Genomic DNA, 7,460 nt, shown 5'->3' on the forward strand with positions numbered 1-7,460 from the left:
GAGGAAGATGTTCTTTGTATAGAATAGAATTCTGAAAGAGAATTTATGAAGCTGAATCTCCACTTGGGGTGGAAATATATGAAATGTGCAAGAGGATTCCTAACATTTAAGAATAGAAAAAGCATCTCTGGTGTACTGGAAGAAAGTATTTAATGAATATTTTATGTAAGGCTGGCTCTGTAATTTAATTCAACAGTATTAGTTAAGGAATATTCTGAGGAATGTTTTGAGAGACTAGTGGGAAAAGTGTGAGCTTTAAAATTTGGTCAGTAGGGCAGAAATTGTCTTTAATTTCGCTGTGTTGATAGCAAAGAGTTATATAACGCATCAAGGCAAAGACCTAGTGAGACAGGCTTCAGTTTGGAGGTTGCTTATTAAGAAAGCATGATTTTATTCAAGTTTTTTTTTAAAGAAAGTTTAAAGAGCATAATGTTGGTTTGAATATGAAGAAAGCCATCCTTTTTTCTGTTTCAAGGGTCAGAGAGCCTCACCTCCAGGCATTAGTTTGGGACTGTGATCAGCATTGTGATAACTCTTGGGAGCAGCCTGGTGTGGTCCGCTGGAGGGGTAGCGGTTCTAGGGCTTTCTGGTCTCCAGCTCCAGGTTTCTGTTAGAGAATTGAATCAGGGCTGTCAATGGCCTGCCCACAGCCATTGTTGTGAGTAAGCAGAGTATAGGAGTTGAGTAGGACAGAGGAGTTCCTTTGTTCTGTGTGACACTCCCCTGACAACCACCTGGATTCGAAGGAGGGCAGATCTGGTTTTATTGCTTACTAATTATATGATCCTGGGAAATTAAAGTTGTTGTTTTAATGTCATTTTGGACCAGTTATTGTTTTATATAATCTTTGCACCAACTGTAGAAAATAGTTGCTATTAAGATCCTCCTTTTGCAGATGAGGACATGGAGACACTGAGAACTACATGTGTGTGTTCTATGGGTCAGGTGTGGGTCAGGCCAGAAGGAACTGGCTGGGAAGCCCATGTAGAGTCTCTGATATAGGCAAGGCAATATCACGGAAAGAAGTGTGGGAGTGTAGAATCAGATGGAGAGAGTCGAGGAGACGCTAAGCAACCAGCCAAAGAGAAATTGATCTGTCCAGTGGAACTACAAACTAGTAGCTGTTCTGATGGAAGAAAGAGGTTACCAGGGAAATATCAAAAGCCCTATGAGGGGGAAGAAGAAACCATCTCACACATACTCCAGAATCAGAGAGCATCAGCAGGAGGTGATTCTAGTTCTAGTCAAATACAACCTGGTGTTCTCTTTACCAGACAGCATCTCCTTCGGCACCTCCAGCTCTGAAGAGGACAGAAACCATAGTTAGTGAGGTGAGGGGGCGGATGAGAAGAAAGAAAGGCACCCAGAAAAGATGACCATGTCTCTTGTTTTGTCCTGTGGGCTTCCAGCCTGAACAGCCCATTCACATTCACTCCAAAAGAAGTTTGGGGTTTTGATTTTTGACTGGAACTGGATATTTAAATTATTAATGTCAGTTGACTTTTTGGATAAGAGTTAGGCAGTATGTTTGGTGTGGAATCTTTATATTCCTGTTATCTGAGAGGGATTAGAAAAAAGACAAATCTGCCTGCTCTGGATTCAGCTGAAGGGTAGAAGAAAACAAGCCCATGGAACAGGCTCAAAAGAGCACTGAGGAAAATGATGGTATTGATTTTGTCCTGTTGTTTTGGAGTACCCTCTTGTAACATCATGGAGATTCTTAAGGAGGAGCAACGAGTTACACTGGTGGGCTTTGAAACCAGCATATTGGAGGAATCTCTTCTTCAAAATAAATTTTACTCAGAATGATGAAGATTCAAAGCAAATAATAGCAGGCTTTTTGCTTTCTACCTATCTTAGAAGATAACTGCCACCCATCTAGCTGAAGCATTCCTACCTGTGTGTGTTTTATGTCTTCAGCATCGAAGAGCAAAAGTATCGACTGTGATAAGGATATCTTGGCAAAGTCATTTGGCTGGGATCTCACAGTGGCTCTGTGGCCTAAGCACATCTCTAGGGAGTTAGAGACCAAGGTAGATGCCAGGTTTCTTTGCTGTTGACTTTAGCCCCTTTCTTTCAGTGGTGAATAGATTCATCCAGGTTGACCTCTCCAAGGCAAATCATATTATTCTTGGGCATGGCTGACTATAACAAAGTTCTTCCTTGGGGCTGGGGATGTAGCACTGCACCTGCCTGGAAAGTGCAAAGTCCTGAGTTCCATTCCCCCTCCCCAAAGAAAGCAAAAAGTTCTTCCTTGAGCTAAAAAAGTAATAATACCTCTTCCCACCCACTCGTAGTAGAAACTATGGGTTTTAGAGTACTGTGGCTTTATGCTTTTCCTTTTCTTCTACTTGTTCCCCTTGTGATTTGAGGGAGATAGTTTTTCATCCTTCTGGCAATTAGTTCTGCATCTCTGAGAGTGGTTATGGTGTCAAATATCATCAAGGACAGCAATGGAGGGAGGGAAAGGGAGGGAGACAGGGGGTGGAGAGAGAGAAAGCGAGGGAGAGAGAGAGATTTCACAAAATTAGAAAAATATCCTCCAACGAAAATCTGAAGAAATAAGGACTCTAGGATTTATAATGCTGTCCCCATCTTACCCCATATTAAAAGATATAATATCGAATGAAGCATGGCATTATAGTATTTTTTTTCTTGAATGCATCAAGATGGAAAGCATTAAAGATCCATGATCTGAACACTTTTAGGTAAATAAATTCCCAATTCAATTTAATCTCTGAGGCTTCTGTCTTTACAGGTCTTTGTATTTTTTGCTCTGACTAAAAGCCCTTAAATTTCTGTTTAGGACTCTCAAGTTGGGTTTGTTCTCAGCACATCATTTTTCTGAAAGGCCAAGTATGGCATTACTTCACCCTACCGTCCCCACAAGGTCTGGGCAATGTTCTTGGAAATACAAAGATGATCTCACACAGTTGGAGGAAGGGCCTCATAATAAAATAATGGTCCTTTTCCCTCTTAGGCACTGCACACTGGTAAAATATATTGCTTCTTGACCGTCTGGCTAAGATCCTATACACAACAACTAAAATATTAGCATCCTGTCAACTTTACCACATTTGGGCCCATAATTTTTGAAAGCTATAAGAAGTCTTATGCTTTGTGTGGGCCCAGATGAGCTATCTTTGTGGAGGCCTCTATGCGGTAGCAGAGTTTGTCCAAAAAGGCTGGATCATAGACTGTCCAGTCTGGTAATCTACGTAGTGCTTGAACCAACACTAAAATGTTCACTTGATTTTCTCTTGGTAGGGGTTGTCCAGCCTGGGTTTGAATATCACTCGAGAGGGGAAGGAGACTCAAAGCAGCCATTTCATGGTTGCCTTAGATTTGTCTGGAAGCAAAGACATTCTTTCTCCTTGAGCTGAAATGAGCCTTCCTGAAACTCTTACTCATTAATACTAGTTCTCCCCCTATACATTTAGGCATAGTTGAATTCCTTTTTAACCATTTGAAGGTAGCTACTTTTTGTTTACCAAGTATATTAGGGTTCTCTGGAAGAGAAGAATCAAGAGAAAAATATATGTGTAATTGTGCAAGGAGATTTATTAGGTAGGCTTGTAGGATAAGAGGCAGAACAGTCCACAAAGGCCACCTGCATGTTGGAGAGCTGGAGGTTGCAGTAGCTGCTAAATCAAAAAGATAGAAGCAATAGCACAAGAGGGATCAAGGATGCAGCACCAGTCCAGGGCTGAAGCCTGGCTGCTCACTGGCATCTCACTGGTGCAAGTCTGCATGGCAAGAAGAAACTGGAGGTCTAGAGACCCATGTCCAAAGGTGATGGCAGCAAAAGATGGACCTGCTTAGAAAGACTAGAGGTCTTCAAGATAAGAACATTTCCTTCTTCTTTCCCCCTTTATTCCATCCGGGCCATAAGCCTATTGGTTGGTGCAACCAACAAAGGGTGGATCTTCCCCTCGGTTTGCTGGCCTACACATCAGCATCCACAGATACACCCAGAACTGTACTTTGCTAATAAGGTAGGTGTTTCTTAATCCATTCAAGTTGACACATATGATTAATGGTCACACAAAGTCTTAACCTCAGATTAAGTAATCTAATTTTTGGAGTAAGTTATCTTGGAATTTAGATTCAAGTTCTTTTACTAAACACATCCCCAAAATACCATAATAAATGTATCCAGTGATAAATTTGGTTCTGAGTTATCTACCTTACCATTCCTAATAGTACATATTTAGTAGAGCACCGTGAAATGCCATTGGATTTCTTTTTGGAATCCTATTAAACTATTGACATTATTGGATTTGTTAATTAAATTCCTAAGTTTCTCACATACTGTGTTAAACTTGTATGGTTGATTTCTGAACACGTGTATAGGATCTTGTACTTACTGATTTTAAAATTTGTTTGCTTTGGTCCACTGTTCCAAGCTCTCATAGCACTTTCTGAAGTTCAATCCTGTCATCAGCTATATTTGTCATCTCTCATAGGCGTTTGTCATTTATGATAAGCACACTTTTCATATTTCCATCTTAGCCATTGATATTAGAAGGGCAGAGCTAATGACAGTAGGGCAAGTAAAAGTAGAAGTTACAGTTCAACAGTGAAATAACCTTACTGTTTTTATTGTTATATTGTAAATTTTATTTATACTATTACAGTAATGAGCTATTGCTCTAACCGGTAGAAGAAGCACAGTGCAGTGAACTTGGTATAGTGGGAGAAATTGATAATGTTGCAGTAAACTTTATTTTTTTACATTATGATTTCTTAGTTTAAAAAAGAATAAGTGCATATCAGTATTTAAGTCAAAAGTAAGAAAACACCTGCTGGTGTACAAAAATTTTTTAAACATTACCAAAGTTTTATTTAAGGCTTAATTTGAGGCTTGGGTCACTTTCCCAAACCTCAGTTGTTCTATTATTTTAAAAACAAAAACCCTAGTGTGAAAGTGAAGTAAATTTTTCAAAGTTTAGATGTTAGATCATCTGGCTTATTTAACTGGGGGCTAAAGAGGTGGTTTTGTTTAAATAACTATATAGATCTTCAATCATCTTTCAAATTAATTGCCACAGTTCTTAACATTGACAGAAACACGCATATCAGAAAAGAAAACGAACTCAATTTTGGTTGGTACATTCTGACTGAATAAAGAGAGGGGGGCTTCAGGAGATCGACTTGAAGGGTGGATTGAATTTTCCTGTTAGGAAAGGATCTAGCATGACTTTCCATGGTAAAGATTTCCAGGTAAGTTCAAGAGGGGAAAAAAAGAAAACTGAAGCTGAATTTCATAAGGAAGTAATAATTCTGTTCTGATTAATGACTGTCTATAGACACCATTGCCAGGAAGACAAATGGCAGAACTGCGTTCCAATTCTTAAAATCCTTCTTTCATCATTTGGACACTTAAACCTATTATTCTCATTAATGAGATGTATGCCAGTACACACAATCACTAACGGAGTTGTTGTTCTTTGTTTTCCTTTTGTTTATGCAGCGTCATAGTTACATTTTTGGCTATGTTTTATAATATCATGACCCAGACTACAAACAAATTCCTAGTTAAACTGTTACGGATTCTTTGTAAAATAATTTTGGAGTGAAGCTTGTTTTAACTTTTGGTCTTCCTGTGCTACATGTACTTGCACTCATGTTCACAACTCACATTCATGCACACCATCTCTCTCTCTCAAATAGTCACAGAATATTTTTATTAACCCTGTCTAGCACAAATAAATTGTAATTATCATTCATTGTTCGCTAAATATTGTTTTTGGGAGCCACTATTTATCCTTGGAAATTTTTAACTTTTAAGACTTGTTTGATGTATACATAGGTTAAAATCATCCTCCTTCCTCTACAAACTCTCTGCTTTAGCCATAGTGAATTTCTCACAGCCTTCCAAATGTGGAATGATATTATCTCCTCAAAGCTTTGCACGAACTCTTTCCTTTGAGTGGAAAATCCCCTTCCTCCAACTCAATAATTCTTAATTACATATTAAAATGAGATATTTGACATTCTTCCCTGGAAGTTTTCCCTGATTTCTTACCCCTTTTCAAATATTCTTATGTTTATGTATATATCATGTATCACACTGTACTATAAATGAGGATTTAGTTCTACTTCTTTTACATATTACATCATTTATAATAGGTATTACTAGTATCTGAGACTTAGTAGGTACTTAAATGGTGTAGGGAAAGTGAGAAGGGTAGGGGAAAGGTAATAGGGAAAATAAAAAATATGAGAAAATGAAAAAATGGAAATAAAGTGTTTGTAAATGGGGAGGGGAGGAGGAAGTGAAGGGAGGGCGGGGACAAGGGGAAGAAATGAGAACCAAGACCTGCCTTGTAAAGGTACAAGATCCCAATAATGGATGTAACTGTACTGTATAACTAAAATGTACCAATAAACTCAATTAAAAAAATAAACGTAATAAAGGTTTTCTTAAAGCAGGATCCTTTCCAAAAATTGCCTGAACTAAAATAGCTGCTTGTCCTGTATATTCTCATAAAACATGCTTCCTCTTTGTAAGCATTTATCAGATTTGTAGTTATGTATTTATTTATGCAATCTATTCCTCCCCTAGATTATAAGCTCTATGAGGATCAGAACCATGTGTTTGTTTCACTGTCCTCTTCCATTCCTGGCACAGAGCCTAGAGCAGGGTGAATGGCTCAGTAATTATTTGTTGAATCGATGACCGATTGAATGAGTAGATCTCCAAGACAGATGTTGATGAGAGAAGTGGTTTTAATTTAAGAGAAGGGCTGAAAAGGGAGAGTGCGATGGGAAAAGAGAACTAAAGAAAGAGAGTTTCTTGAAAATTGAACCAGAGTACTAAAGAATATAGTGGGAAGAGAGTGACAAGGGTGAGGATGGAGCAGAAAAGGACGAAGCCCTGAGAAAGGGAGAGTAGAATCGGCGAGGAGAGCAGTAACCGTGGTTTAACCTAACCTTGGGACTTCACGTAGGATTGTGGCTTACAGGTCCTTCCATGGACTCAATAGCGCCCCTTCCCAAGGCAAAATGGCACTGTAGAGGGGCTTTGACTTTGACGTCAGACAGGTCTGGTTCCACAATGCAGCTCTCACAGGACAATGGACATTCCAGAATCTCAGATTCGTCCTATAGAATTGGGTGCAGTTAAATGTTCATGATGCATCTAGCTCAGTATGTGGCTCAGTGCAATCACTGAACAAATGGTAGCAGTTATTAATCTTAATCAGACTTAACCTGTATGGAACTTTTGAATGGTTCTATTCTTCACCTAATTTCTTTTTTTAGCATTTAAAATCAACAGTTTAAACCATTTTTTATCAAATTTGAAGATGACATAAAAATTGAGAGAAATAATCTGTTGGCTGTCAGGCTAAGGAGCCATAAAAATCTCAACAAGGATAGGCTGACACCATCACGATAAAACCGATGGTGATAAATTTAGACTCCTACTTTGTGTTTAAAGAAATCAGCTGAAACCA

General features: G+C 38.7%; 1 long non-coding RNA gene across 2 annotated transcripts; it reads right to left on the bottom strand.

Moving 5' to 3' along the window:
• Positions 1 to 368: 368 nt before the first annotated feature.
• Positions 369 to 7,063, bottom strand: LOC104872464. Of its 2 annotated transcripts, XR_783191.2 has the most exons (6): positions 6,937 to 7,063; positions 4,368 to 4,535; positions 2,278 to 2,413; positions 1,898 to 2,193; positions 1,202 to 1,301; positions 369 to 607 (listed from the first exon to the last, which is right to left on the bottom strand). It is a non-coding gene; the product is annotated as an uncharacterized LOC104872464 (long non-coding RNA). The 2 variants fall into 2 exon arrangements; XR_783190.2 differs by lacking the exon at positions 2,278 to 2,413.
• Positions 7,064 to 7,460: the final 397 nt, after the last annotated feature.

This window comes from Fukomys damarensis, unplaced genomic scaffold (assembly GCF_012274545.1).
Source record: "Fukomys damarensis isolate Sample0158 unplaced genomic scaffold, DMR_v1.0_HiC HiC_scaffold_30, whole genome shotgun sequence".
NCBI classification, from domain to species: Eukaryota; Metazoa; Chordata; class Mammalia; order Rodentia; family Bathyergidae; genus Fukomys; species Fukomys damarensis.